This window comes from Schistocerca nitens, chromosome 3 (assembly GCF_023898315.1).
Source record: "Schistocerca nitens isolate TAMUIC-IGC-003100 chromosome 3, iqSchNite1.1, whole genome shotgun sequence".
Taxonomy (NCBI): Eukaryota; Metazoa; Arthropoda; class Insecta; order Orthoptera; family Acrididae; genus Schistocerca; species Schistocerca nitens.
The window spans coordinates 978,386,566-978,402,093 of NC_064616.1; the positions used below are offsets into that span (position 1 = coordinate 978,386,566).

At 42.1% G+C, this 15,528-nt stretch overlaps 1 protein-coding gene across 2 annotated transcripts in view; it reads right to left on the reverse strand.

Annotated features, from left to right (window-relative positions):
• The window catches only part of LOC126249043 (monocarboxylate transporter 3), a 425,057-nt gene that overhangs the window by 164,335 nt on the left and 245,194 nt on the right, over positions 1 to 15,528 (reverse strand). The window lies entirely within an intron of this gene.

Genomic DNA, 15,528 nt, shown 5'->3' on the forward strand with positions numbered 1-15,528 from the left:
TTCCAAGAAAGAGAGTTCTTGTAGTTTCCTAAACAGGTTCTCGAGAGATTCATGGTGTCGTTCTGTCAGTGAACTTTTTCAAAATTTCCGTTACACCCTCTCGCCTGCCAAACAAGAATGTTACAATTCCCTCCCTCCTTTTTTGTATACACTCGATGTCCCTGTCATTGCGATATGGTATGATCCCCATACACTTAATCATTAGTGTTGGCCATACAAGTCTATTGTGTGCAATTTATTCTGTAGATAAATTATAATTTCTCAGCATTCTACCAGTTAATCGCAGCATCTCGTTTTCTTTGACTACAAAGGAGACAATACGATCGTCTCACTTCATTTCTCTACATATTGTTACGCCGAAATTCTTGCATGGCATGACGAATTGTTGTGACCCACTAATATTGTAGACAATATGAGATTCCTACATGTAATGGAAAAATATATGCAATCACTAACAGCACAGCGCATTACCATTCCTAATACGGCATAAGAAAACGTATTGCATTCAAAACAACTTCCAGTCATCTCGGAAAGGATAAATACAGGTCCCGCGTGGTTTTCAAGAGAATTGTGTAGGATTCTTCCTGAAAAATACCCTCATGTTCAGGAAACGATGACGAAGGTGGATAGAGATCACGCACTCTTTTCTCCAAAGTAGACAACAAATGTTCAGTAAGACTGAGACCTGGTGAATTTGGTGGCGAGAGGAGATGCGTCATTTCACGTTCGTTCTTACAAAACCAGTCTTGGACGATGATGTGAGCTGTGTGGACAGGGACCCTGTCGTCTTGGAACACAGCATCTCCACTGGGGAATAAACTCTGTACAGAAAGAAATTTTCACTCTGCAGTGGACGGTGTACTGATATGAAACTTCCTGGCAGATTAAAACCGTGTGCCGGACCGAGACTCGAACTCGGGACCTTTGCCTTTCGGTGCAAGTGCTCTACCATCTGAACTACCCAAGCACGACCCACGCCCCCTCCTCACAGCTTTACTTCCGCCAGTAACTCGTCTCCTACCTTCCAAACTGCACAGAAGCTCTTCTGCGATGCTGCAGAACTAGCACTCCAGGAAGAAAGGAAATTGCGAAGACATGGCTTGGCACAGCCTGGGAGATGTTCTATAATGCCCGCGAAAGGCAAAGATCCTGAGTTAGAGTCTCGGTCAGGCACACAGTTTTAATCTGCCAGGAAGTTTCAAACTCTGTACAGTGGGATGGACCTGATCAGACAAAATGGTCATATAATCCTTCGCAGTAATGCGAGCTGGCAGAGTAACCATGTGGACCCATGTAATACCATTAAATGGTCAAGTCATCACCAACCTCCCCCCTCCCCCATGTTTCATTTTCTGATGCAAATTCGGCCAGAAGCTGGAAACATTGTGAAACATTACTCATCTGACTAAACGACTGTCTTCCAATGCTACGTAGCCCATGTTTTATGGCTTCGGCACCAAAGTCTCCTATTATGGGCATTTGCATCACTAATGAGTGGCTTTGAATTCCAATTCGCCCTGCAACTCCATGCTTATGGAGCTCCCTTCCTGTTGTTTTGGTGCTGAGGGTTCACGAGTGTGACATTCAGTTCTGTGGCGACTTTTATAGCTTTAATCCTCTTATTTTTCTTGAAAATCCACTTCAGTGACCATCTGTCACGATCATTCAATACACACTTTCGTCCAAAATGCGACTTAGCGGATGACGTTTCTTCGATACTGTGCCTCTTCAAACACCAAACATTCTGGCTTCCTTGGTGACGGAAGCACCCGCTTACAAAACACCCGTTCGACCTATACTTGAGTATTGCTCATCAGTGTGGGACCCGTACCAGGTCGGGTTGACGGAGGAGATAGAGAAGATCCAAAGAAGAGCGGCGCGTTTCGTCACTGGGTTATTTGGTAAGCGTGATAGCGTTACGGAGATGTTTAGCAAACTCCAATGGCAGACTCTGCAAGAGAGGCGCTTTGCATCGCGGTGTAGCTTGCTGTCCAGGTTTCGAGAGGGTGCATTTCTGGATGAGGTATCGAATATATTGCTTCCCCCTACTTATACCTCCCGAGGAGATCACGAATGTAAAATTAGAGAGATTAGAGCGCGCACGGAGGCTTTCGGCAGTCGTTCTTCCCGTGAAGCATACGCGACTGGAACCGGAAAGGGAGGTAATGACAGTGGCACGTAAAGTGCCCTCCGCCACACACCGTTGGGTGACTTGCGGAGTATAAATGTAGATGTAGATGTACGTGCGCCGGCAGTTGGCACACGTCCGAATTCACTTAGGTCCCACATAATGCACCCAAAACGACATAGAACACTGTTCTGGCAAGGACAGCACTCGCAACTTATTGGGGTGCCGTTGATGGTCAAAATCAACAGCACAATCTGCAGGCTTAGCTAGCACCTGCATTTATGATCACGTATGCATTTCTCATGGTGTTTCCACATTTCTGTCCAACTTCCGTAGGTATTGTGAATTACACAATTTTAAATTTCTCTCCAATACGAGCATGTTACCAGTCTTTGCATCAGGCTGACATCTTGTCGAGTTCTACTGGATATTCCCAGACAAAGTTCCCTAACAAATATAACTGAATCATGTACGAATAGTTTGCAATTGTCTGTAATACTGTCCAGAAAGGTGATAATGTAAAGCATAAATAACGACGGTACTATTACCCTCCGACCGAGCGAGGTGGCGCCAAGGTGAGCATATTAGACTCGTGTTTGGGAGAACAACGGTTCAAACTCACGCCCGGCCATCCAGATTTAGGTTTTTCGTGATTTCCCTAAGCCGCTCTAGGCAAAACTCCGGATGTTTCCGTAGAAAAGGCAAGGCCGATTTCCTTCCCCTCCCTTAAAACAATCCGAGCTAGCGGTACGACTCTAATGACCTCACTGTCGACGGGACGTTTAACGCTAAGTTTCCTATATGCTCTTTATTACACTGCTCTGTGACGCACCAAATGTTACTAGACGTCTGTTCATCCAGGATATCATGCTGCGTCCTGGCTGTCAGAAAATTTTCAATCTAGTCGTAGAACTGGACAGATATGCCATAGAATCCTATTTTTCGTAGGAAACATCGCAGTAGTACTGAATAAGAAGTTTTTTGAAACCATTAGTATTACACTTTTAGATTGTGAAACACTTTGAAGAAAATCCTTTCCGATAACAAAACTGTTACGCAGTGTCGAAGCTTTTGCAAGGCTTAGCTGAAACCAAGTTTTTGCCTTCCATCTGTGAAACACGCAGTAAACCGGATATTCAGAGTCAACTGGCAGAGCACGAGGTTAGCACGCTGCTTGACATCAGAATAATGCGGGTGCTGTTAGGGAATTTATCGACGTAGTAGCTGCTTGTTAAACACGTTTTCAAGCTCTCTCATGTTAGTGGTACATATATTACAGAGTGGAAACCAAGCTCAGATCAACCCATAATCAAGAATGATAACCCAAACTCACCATGTGGCTATAAATATATCAGCAAATTATCCGCAATATCTAAAGCGTAGGAGTAAATTGTTCGCAAACAGCTGGTGTATCTCATTAAATCTCACAACGGCCACGGTAAATATCATTCAGTCTTCTGTAACACAAAACTGCATTGATCAAAGTGAGTTACGATATCAAACATCATCAAAGCCTTTGATACTGTTTTCAATATACATTGGTATGCAAAACTTAAGAACGAAAGTAGCTTTCGCATGATGTGTCACTGTCAAGTAACACAGCTCGATGAAACTTGGACCATACATAGAAAGAACAGATACAGTATAGTACAGAAGGTAACTGAAAGAAATACGCAATCATATAGACAGAAATGACACTTTCCCTCAAAGACAATAGTCCCACTGAAGTCACCGTGATTGATGATGGTCCTTTGGACATTACAGAATGTGGGACATTGTTCTTAATACAGCGTGTAATCAGTGGCGTAGCCCGTGGGATGTCGGTGGGACCATGTCCCCGGGCGGCACAAAAGGGGGGGGGGGGGGGCAGCGGGGAGCAACCGAACTGGATAATCCTATCTTCACAGTCATTACATCAGTTAATGTTTCGTCATCGGGACTACCTAGGTATTTACGTAGAATTTCAAGGCAAGCGGACAAATGGAAGTGGTTCAAAATGGGCTTTGACCTTGACAATTGTACCGTAAACTAAGGTCACTTGAGCCCTTAGTGTTATCTTCAGCCCAAAAAGAAAAATAGTTTGATCTGTTGTCAGAGGCATCAGTTGCTGATGTGAGTGTTAAAATTATGATTTTCCGAGAGATAGCAGCAGTGTCTTTAGTACGCATAGCTTTGTTAGTTCATATACTGGCCACCAGAGGCTTTGTTCTAGTTCATTTGTAACAACGAAAAATTATTGTTTCGTTTACTCCTCAACTTGCGCCTCCACGAGTATCAAAGGACATAGACCGATGGTAAGCGATTTTTTTTAAAATTTCATACCTTTTAGAACTTTACCCACACTCATTTTATTGTTTTCGTAAAACCGTATAAACACGTTGATTTAGAAAGTTGCCAACATAAGATGCAAAAGTGGCCTACTCTAGTCCATTGTTTTGTCACATGAGTTGAGCTCAAGTGACCCTGAATCACATTTATAACCATCAAATGTGATATAACTGTGGGCTCAAGTTACCCATAAAATACATTCATTTTCAAAACTCGACTCTGTTTGTAAAATGTAGTTTATTCAATGGTTTTCGAGTAATTACCAAATAGAAGAGGAAGGTGCATGATGCCCATCAATGCAGTTATGGACAACATCGAAGGATATTTTGCTCTACAAATGAGAAGATGCTGTTGGAAAACAAAATCTCCAAACATTTTGAAGAAAGATCTTTTTGTAGACACTTGGAATCATAACATATCAAGCCCGGCAGTTTATGTTTTTTTGTGAGCGGGTGTCCAAAACAGGGTCTCCCCTCGTAAATATAATTCAAAATGATTCATAAAATATTATTTACTTTCTTAAATGCTATTCATTAGAAAAAGTCACCTGCATAATGTAAAATCTGTGCTGTGCTTTGCGTGCCACAAAAAAATGTAGTTAACAAATCATCTAAATCTGCTTTATTAGTAATACCTAAGTAAATACGTAAAATAACAATAGCATTGAGTCAATCACGTAGCATTATTGATCTTAAGTAAGATTTGAATGGAAGTAAAAAAGAAAAACTCCGTTCATTAGAACTGGATAATAAAGGAATTTTAATAAGTAAGCGAACAAACTGCATAAAAACTTGGAATTAATCCTTTTGGCCATTCGCCGGCCGGAGTGGCCGTGCGGTTCTAGGCGCTACAGTCTGGAGCCGAGCGACCGCTACGGTCGCAGGTTCGAATCCTGCCTCGGGCATGGATGTGTGTGATGTCCTTAGGTTAGTTAGGTTTAATTAGTTCTGAGTTCTAGGTGACTGATGACCTCAGAAGTTAAGTCGCATAGTGCTCAGAGTCATTTGAACCAGCCTCTTGGCCATTCATATTTTTTTAGGAACTCCACAACTTCCCTCAAGGTCTTTTCCTGCTCATTCTGTCTCTTCCTAAGTTGCAAAACCATGTCTCTATATCGCTTATCAGCGTCATTCGATCAAAATCGTTTTTGTAAAATTTTACAGTTTTATCGACGCCTGTAGTATATCCAAGAGTGAATTTTTCCAAAGATTTAAAAAATTTTGCAGATTGTTTAACGGATCTACTCCTGAGAGATGCAGTGAACTGATTGAAAGGTTCACAATATGATTTCCTGAAAAATTCTTGAATCGTTTTGAAATTTATGTATCCTTTATTTCCTTGATGGAGTTATTTTGGAACTTTTTTCTGCCGCAGAAGTTTAGGTTGGTCAAGTTCAGTAACACCTTGATCTTTTTTACGCCAAATTTCCTCAAATTTAAGTTAACACGTAATCTCTCACCCTCGAAAATCATAGCTGGACGAAAAAATACCATACTTGTTCTCCACGTAATATCTCACCGACGAAAATCAGAGCTGGAGGAACAAATACCCTACTTGTTCTCCATACCCTGCAGAATACCTGCGTGTGCTATAAACTACGCAGGGGTTTGCTATTAGGTCCTCTAAATCTCTAGTGTGGATGACATTCATATTAGATTAAATATTCCAGCCAGTAAGTGTTACGGTAACAGACTGACTGGCTTCCACCCCAAGGTTGGAGGGGATTCAGGACACACCTTGGAGCGCAAAAGGCTATCTAATAAACAAGACACAAAATCATTACAAAGAAATTCAGAACGCTAGAGAACCTAACAGAAAGTTTGAACACACGAACAGTGGCAGAAAATTTGTTAATCGGGATGCAATAATTTTCGTTTCTGTGTTTCTTGAGTCTCTGGCAACAGGTGCTGCACGAAGTGAATGGTGCCCAAAATTATTTGCAAACGGGGGAACTTCACGTAGATCAGTGTGCTCAGAAAATAAGCGCCTTTCAGACGGTGTTGGAAGAGAGGCAATTGGAACTCGTAGAGGAGGCCTGAAGTTACCAAAAATTTGAGTGAAGAACTTTGCATCTCGAAGACGAATTACGAGGAGGCACATTTCTGGCGATGGAATTAGACGTGCGGGCCTAAAGCATGAAGACGATTTGAAACGAAAAATATTTTTTCATTAGATAGAGAAACTGCCGAAATTCAAGAAAGATTCCAACAGCACCAGCATGTGGCCGAAAAATATGCCTTCATTAAGGTCTGTAATAATACTGGGCATTGGTGACGAGGAATACAACCTCAACCAAGCTTCTCAAGATACTGACAGAGAAGAGTTTAAGTTCGAGTGCGTGCTTCTGCGATTTTTCGTTGCTTCAACAGACTGTTAGGAAGAATATTAATTTTGGCCCACTGGGTTTACTAATGTTTATTTTGAGTCACAATCTGAAGAAGATTTAACTAATATACTTATAAAGCTGACAGTATTCCTCACAGCTGCCGTAAGTAATGTTAGTTGCGAGAGAAACTTCCCTAAATTGAAACTGACTAAAATTATTTAAGATCTACAATGTTCACATTGAGACTAACAGATCCCGTTATTTTGGCAACCGAACAACTGGTATAAATTGACATTGACGAATGTATTAGAGACTTAGCGTTGCAAAAAGGGCGCAGAATGAAATTTTAATTTAAGAAAGACGTTTCAGTTGGAAACCATTTGAAACAACGACGGAGTATCACAGATAGTTTTGATTTCCAATTCCTCGCATGAATTTTACAGTAGATATAGGGTAAGTTAGTGCTTACGTGAATTTCTAGACATCCTGCTGATCCTTCAAAAATCCAGAAAAATATTTACACCTCAAATTAAACAAAATTTAATCCAATTTTTAGTTCTGTCAAATGTTTATATTACTGTGATGTAGATCAACACGCTGCAAAAAGTGAAAAATATAGATGATCCCAACTACGAGTAGTTATGAATGCTTGCCGAAGATATTTAAGATTCGGTTGTTTGATCATATCACTGCTTCCTATTCTCAGTTAGGGTGGATGCGACCGGATAGGCAAAGTGGTCACTACACGCTATGTTTACTTCATCGATTTCTTCGTCGCTGATGTCCTAAATACGTCTCCTCGCATATCATCATTCCATAAAAGTAATACCAGATCTGGTATGTCGTTCGTCTTGATTGTACCTTTGCATAACACTAAATACTTCTCCATTTCCTTCTCCTTTTCAGCCATACGAATGCTGAAGAAATCGTCTTGTAACCTGCGCCTTATCCAGTAGGACAATACATTCATAGGGAGATTATCTATCTTTGTCGGTGCAATTTCCCTCTTGGTAGATCCCAATTGTTTTCTTCTTGCCCAACGGGGAACCAGAATCTCTGTCTTTCTGTAACCTTCTGTATTTTTCTCAGCCCTTCATATTTCTGTTTCCTTCTTTCAATCTCATCTGCTAATTTTACCCTATCATTTCTCGATCTTCGAATTTTTCTCCACATTGACTCCTTCTAATGCCATTAATCAAATTTGACAAGAATGTAATGAGGAAGTTGCTTAATACAATGTCAATAAGACTGACATTTCTTAAATTCCATATGTTCATTAACATTACTATTATTATTATCATTATATAGTCGTATTACTCATGTACTATACAAATTGTAATATTGACACACTATGGATGTCTGGTAAGATGTAACACATGACTTGAAGGCCCTAATCCTGCTAAGGGAAATAAACGCATAAATAAATTTAAAAAAAGAAATCGTTCTCGGTCGTAACGATGGACGTTGTTGCAGTGTTGTGGTTTTCAGTCTGAAGATTGGTTTCATTAGTCATCTCTCCATAGCTGCAGCAATCCACATTCATCTGAAACAGCTTAGTGTTGTCAAGCTATGGATTTCCTCTATAATTTTTATGCCTCATCCTTCTCTCCATTACCAAATTAACAATGCCTTGGTGCCTCAGAATGATGGACCCTATCAACCTACTTATTTTAGTTAAAACGGCCATAAATTTGTTTTGCCTATGATTCCATTCGGTACCTCTTCATCAATTACTCAAGCTACCCATGTAATCGTAACATTCTTCCGTTGCACCACGTTTCAAATGCTTTCATTCTCTTCTTGTTTCCACCGGTGGTAGCTGTGTGTGGCAACAAGAAGCGTGGCCTAAAGCGAAGACTGAAGGCAGGGATACGCTCAGGCAAGTAAAAGGTTGGCGTGAGGCAGGCAGCGTTTTTAGGAACTGGCGAAAGTTTTGCCTAAAGGATCTAATAAGCTTACGCCAACGTTTTGGGTTAAATTGAAAAAAAAACACAACTCATATTCTATAATACATCAAACTTAGCATATTGTTGAGATGAAGAAGATAAACTTTTCACCCAGTCGTTAACGATAAAAAGTCTGAAAGTTACAGCTGTTTTCGGAATGCATAATTTCGATAAAATACAGTAATTCACTGAAATAGTCAAATCCACAGAGGCAAGAGATACTGTTTGAAAGGGAAGATACCCTTATACATTATGTCATGTAAATTTATTGATCCTGTCAAAGAAGTAGTTTGACTACGGATGTAGAAATTAATAGTGCACAAATCACAAATTAAGACAGTACACACAAATTACAAGATGTACACGTATCGTGATACACCCACAAGTGATCCGTATTATCCTACTAGCCCAAAATATAGACGTAGTTATAAAATAGTGCTTATATATAATAAAAAGGATAAAGAAGATGTCATTCGAAATTCGTGCATGTTATGTAGGTTCTGAGAGCACTAATGTGTAGAGAATAAAAAGCTGCGCCAAATACAAATGTCTCATTTGCAGGTACTATAGTTCTAACACTTTTAATTGCCTTTTTGTTCCGCACGCATTAGTTTAAACTGTTTTTTATTGCTTTAATGAGAGTCGATAGATGTGTAATAATTTGCAAGATCCAAAATCACCGACGTGAAAATGTAAATCCATCGACGTATAATTTATAGCACCAACACTCGATCCTGCTCATTTCACATTTTGAAAAATCACAATTGATGCTGTACCAAAAGAGGGGACAGCGTGCGTATAAATACAACAGAAGCTGCCAATCGTGGGCACTGGTACAGTTGAACTCTTGAACACTGCAATACCTGGCTACTTGAACGCACTTTCGTTTGAATTCTCAGTTCGGGATGGCAAGCAGGCCGTGGGCCTCCACAGGGTAACGGTACTTAGAAAATTTGCCAGTACTTTTAAACATTTAGGTGAGTCAATTTATGCTTATGAAGAGCGGAACTTTGATCATTTTTAAAATCAGGGCTGGTTATTAATACATTAACCATTGATTGTACTTCACCATTTCTGGTGCGACACTGAATTAGTGATAGTTTTTTTGAAATGTTTGTGTGCACATGAACATGGACATTTTAGCGCAATAACGAGAAAACATAAATCCATAGTTGAGAGATAACTGAGTATGTACTTTGATTAAATGTGGACCCCAATGTTGGGCTGAAAGAATGTGATTTGGTTTCCAGACAAGAAAAAATAAGTAAAGCAAGACTGGTAAATCAAGAATAGAAGACGGAGAGTGGCAGTAGAAGCAACTCTGCACCTCCTTCAGCTTTTCAGTAAGACAGCATCAGCCTTAAAGGAACCCAAGACTTACCAGCTTACCAGAGACCAGTAAACAGGAGTGTGCGACACAAGTTCTTCCATCACTGAGAGTCGGGCCGTCTGCCTGTAGGTCGGCCGCTGCTACAACAACGTCCTCCACTTGGGAGTCTAGTTTTCTACTCTCTGTAAAAATAATTCTGAATGATAACCTACATCTACACTCCACCTCATGATGGGGGGGGGGGGGGGGCTTTACATCCAGAGCTTCTTTCATGCCCAGCTACAGATCGTCGAGTTTTGGACAGGCTCGCCGGTGTTCCATGTCCGGCACAGTATCACAGTCACACTTGTCGTCATCCACGTTACGATGACCCTACTTGATCATGTTTGCTTTTACTGGGGCCACCCCTGTTCTTTTGTGGTTCAGGGTCCTCCATTTTCTTCAGTTAACTGTGGTGCCGGCAGGCATAACCTGAGCTCGTGGATAGTTAGGTGGAGGTTCTTCAACGACCGTGTTTAAGAATCTTTTACGGGATCTCAATAGCTCAGGCTGGCGCTCAATGCCAAAGAGAGAATGTCGATCATCGATGGTTTGTCTGAGCCTCTCTGTGAAATCCTAAGCTGGGACTCGCAAGACAAGTAGCTCTGTAAAGCTTTGGTTGGGGGCGTCGGTTTCATACACCCCGTTGTTATTCGACATGTTTCATAACGGCTTATGTTGACGTTCTTCACGTGGGTTAATCTGGTCCATACTGGAGAGGGTTATTCAGCCTCAGAGCAGCATAGTGCTTGCGCTGTCGTTCTCAGGATAGTAGGTTTTGCTCCCCATTTACTGTTTACGAATTTTCGCAAACTATTATTTCTGGAGACCACCTGAAGAATCTTTTCACAATGGTGTCTGTATGTCGGAGACGTATCCAACGCCACTTTCAGATGGGATGGTTTGCTTGTTTGTTCCAATGTGGTATTGTTCCAGGAAACATTGAGCTTTCGGTTTGTTTGCAGAAATCGAAGGTGGAAAGCGCTTACTTCAGTCTTTGAAGGATTCGGTGTAAGGAAGTTATTTTGACAATATTATGACATGTCTTTGAGTGCTTTCTCCTACTTCTGTTTTATGTTGTCCTATGAGCTGCGCATGGAAAATGCCTACTATGATTAGGTGTATGCTGGTCATTAATGTATAGGTTATAAAGGGAGGGAGCCAAAAGCACCCTGGGACAGTTCATTTCTTTCGTTTCACCATCGGATCAATGAGAACGACGTAAAATTGTCTGTTACGTAAGAGAGACTCAACGATCCTGACAAAATGGTAGTCTCATAGTTCGTTACTGAGTTTCTGGAAGAGGAACGTTTGGTTGCGTGCATCGTATGTAGAGTTGAGGTCGAACACCGGAAACCTATACTCATCCCTCCCACACCTCCCCCCTTCCCCATCTCATCTGGGAATGATGAGCGGGGAGAACGACTATCGGTAAACCTTCCTATGAGCTCTAATTTGTTTTCTTCGCTCGTCGTTATCATTTTACGTGGAAGAGTGATGTATTACACGACACTTCTTGGAGAGTAGGCTCTCGGACATTTAACAGTAAACTTCTCCATGCTGCAGAACGCCTCTGTCTAGAGTCTAGAGTTTTTTAAGCACTCCTCTAACGCTCTCACGCTTGCTAAACTAACCTGTGGCGAAACGTGCACACTTTATTCATCTTGTGCATCTCTTCTACGCTGAACGTTCAGAAAGTACGTTTCGTCATGTTTTCACACGGAAACTTTGTTGCCAGAAACAAATACACACAGTCGCCACCGTCATTGAGACACTACGCCGCTCAACAATGCAGTGTACGCGATTGCTTTAATTACGGTAGCGTCTAAGGCGCACGCGGCCGTTGCTTTAGGGTGAACTGAAGCGAGAATCGTCTGAAAACACTACATTTTGCCGCTCAGCACGCCAATGAAGGCGTCCACACCTGCTGCAGTGCTTCAGCACAGTACCTTAGCGGTCATTCCGCGCTGTCGTCACATTGTGCGGTCCAGTACTCGTGGCTGTGCGCCATTCTATCCCATATACTGTTTCACACACGTATTACTGTCGTAGTAGCGTGCCATTACGAGCCTCAGTATCACTGTAGGACACACCTGTTTCACGAAGCCCAATCACTCTGCCCATCTGAACTCATTCACATACTTATATTGTTCCCTTTGTCGTCCATGAGCCATGGCGGCGCTGGCTTTCACGTTTCCACTTAGTTTAACAACTCTACACCGATTGAGTGGGGCGTAACACTGACCTGTCTGGTCACACAAAAGAGTGCACTAGAGGACCTAAGTGAATGCCAGCTCTCTGCAGTCTTGAGCACTTACTATGGGTCCACTATTCTATACTTTCTTCGACTGTGGAATGATTCAAACCATTCCTTTCGAATGTTACAATTTTCACACAAAGTAATGTATTAATACCACCTGGTAAGGGTCCAAGACTGCCGAGCTATCCTCATGTATCTGTCGAGCATATATTTTGAAAGGAATTTCTTTCGTGGTTGAATTATATTACTTTAGGATTCTTCCAGTGAATCTGAACCTGGCATCAGATATCCGTATGAGGTCTTTCCACTGTTGGTGACTCCAGACATGTATTCCTACGTATTTTACGCTTTCAAATACTTACAATCGAAGAATGATGTATCTCTTCACATGTTTGTGCAGAATACGTTACATTTATTTCTGTCGACGGTCAACTGGCAGTTATTGCCCAAGGATGAATTGCCTATGTCCCGGTTTAGTTCCACACCTCTACGTAATGTCTCGTGGAGTGGGGACGTGTGATGATGACCCGGGACACTAGCCCGGGGCTCCCCTTTGTGCTATTTCAGAGGAGTAGGCTATGGGCCAGCACCGGGATTCATTCTATCTCCTCTCTTCATTCATAAAATCAAAAATACAACGCTACATTGTACAAGCACTCAATGCAGTCACGCACACACCAATAGACGTATCCGTGTCGGTTCTTAGCAAGTCAGAGGAAGGCAACGGCAAACCCCTTCGACTGGAACGTCAGTACTCTACAGTTAACACGTAAATGCCTGGAATAGTTCTTTGAACTACCTTCAGACTGTTTCTCCATCGTTCGACTCTCTAAGGGCGAATGGGAAAAATGAACACGTAATTTTTTCTGTGCGAGCTCCGATTTCTTTTATTTTTTATGATAATAATTTCTCCCTATGTAGGTTCGCGACAATAAAATATTTTTGCTTTCAGAGGAGAGAGTTGGTAATTGAAATTTCGTGAAAAGATTACGAAAGACGTAATTGTTTTAAAGTATTGCCACCCCAGCTCTCTTATCATATCCGTGACAATCTACCCTCTATTTCGCGATAACACAAAACGAACTGCCCTTCTTTAACCTTTCTCGATGTCCTCCGTGAACCCTGTCTGGTAAGCAAAGCAATACTCTGGCAGAGGATGAACGAGTGTAGTGTAGGCAGTCTCTTTAGTAGACCTGTACGCATCTTCTAAGTGTCCTGTCAATAAAACGTAGTCTTCGGTTTGCCTTTCCCACAACATTATCTGTGTGATAGTCCCGGATTAAGTTATCCGTAATTGTAATTCCTAGATATTTAGTCAAACTGTGTTATTTATTGTAAACGAATTGTAACGGACTTATTTTGGTACTCATGTGGATGACCTCACACTTGCTCATTAACGGACAGTTGCCACTTTTCGCAACACACAAATATCGTGTCTCAGTAATTTTGCAACTGGGTTTGGTCTTGTGGAGAATTTACCAGACGGTAAATGACAGCATCATCTGGGAACAAGGTAACAGAGCTGTTCAGATTGTCTTCTAAATCTTTTATATAATTTAGGAACAGCAGAGGACCTGTAACACTTAATTGGAGAACCCCGGATACAACTTCTGTTTTACTCAATCATTTTCCGTTGATTACTGTGTAATGTGGCCCTTCTGACAAGAAATCACGAATCCAGCCGCACAACGGAAGCGATACTCCATAGGCACGTAGTTCGATTATAAGTCTCTAGTAAGGAATGGTGTCAAAAACCTTTTGGAAATCTAGAAATATGGAATCAATTTGAGATTCCTTGTCGATAATATTACTTCGTACGAATACAGCGCTAGTTGTGTTTCAAATGAACGATATTTTCTGAATCCGCGCTGACTGTCTATCAACAGATCGTTATTATCGAGGTAATTCATAACGTTAAAACACATTATATGTTCAAAATCCTATTGCAAATCGACGTCAGTGATATGAGTCGGTAATTCAGTGGATTACTCCTACTTCAAAATGGTTCAAATTGCTCTGAGTACTATGGGACTTAACATCTATGGTCATCAGTCCCCTAGAACTTAGAACTACTTAAACCTAACTAACCTAAGGACATCACACAACACCCAGTCATCACGAGGCAGAGAAAATCCTTGACCCCGCCGGGAATCGAACCCGGGAACCCGGGCGCGGGAAGCGAGAACGCTACCGCACGACCACGAGCTGCGGACACTCCTACTTCGTCTCTCGAATATTGGTGTGACCTGTGGAACTTCCCACTCTTCTGGCACGGATCCTTCGTCGAGTAAGCGGTTATATATGATAGCCTAACATGGAGATATAGTATCAGCACACTCTGAAGGCAACCTACACTATGTGATCAAAAGTATCCGGACACCTGGCTGAAAATGACTTGCAAGTTCGTGGCGCCCTCCATCGGCAATGCTGGAATTCAAGATGGTGTTGGCCCACACTTCGCCTCGATGACAGCTTCCACTCTCGCAGGTATACGTTCAATCTAGTGTTGGAAGGTTTCTTGGGGAATGGCAGCCCATTCTTCACGGAGCGCGGCACTGAGGAGAGGTATCGATGTCGGTCGGCGAGGCCTGGCACGAAATCGGCGTTCCAAAACGTCCTAGTGGTTTTCTATTGAATTCAGGTCAGGACTCTGTGCAAGTCAGTCCATTACAAGGGTGTTATTGTCGTGTAACCACTCCGCCACAGGCAGTGCATTATGAACAGTCTCGATCGTGTTGAAAGATACAGTCGCCGTCCCCGAATTGCTCTTCAACAGTGTGAAGCAAGTAGGTGCTTAAAACATCAGTCTAGGCCTGTGCTGAGATAGTTCCACGCAAAACAACCTGGGGAGCAAGCCCCCTCCATGAAAAACACGACCACACCATAACACCACCGCTTCCGAATTTTACTATTGGCACTGCACACGCTGGCAGATGACGTTCACCGGGCATTCGTCATACCCACACCCTGCTATCGAATCGCCACACTGTGTACCGTGATTCGTCGCTCCACACAACGTTTTTCCACTGTTCAATCGTCCAATGTTTACGCTCCTTACACCAAGCCATGCATTGTTTGGCATTTACCGGCGTGATGTGTCGCTTATGAACAGCCGCTCGACCATGAAATCCAAGTTTTCTCACCTCCCGCCTAACTGTCATATTACTTGCC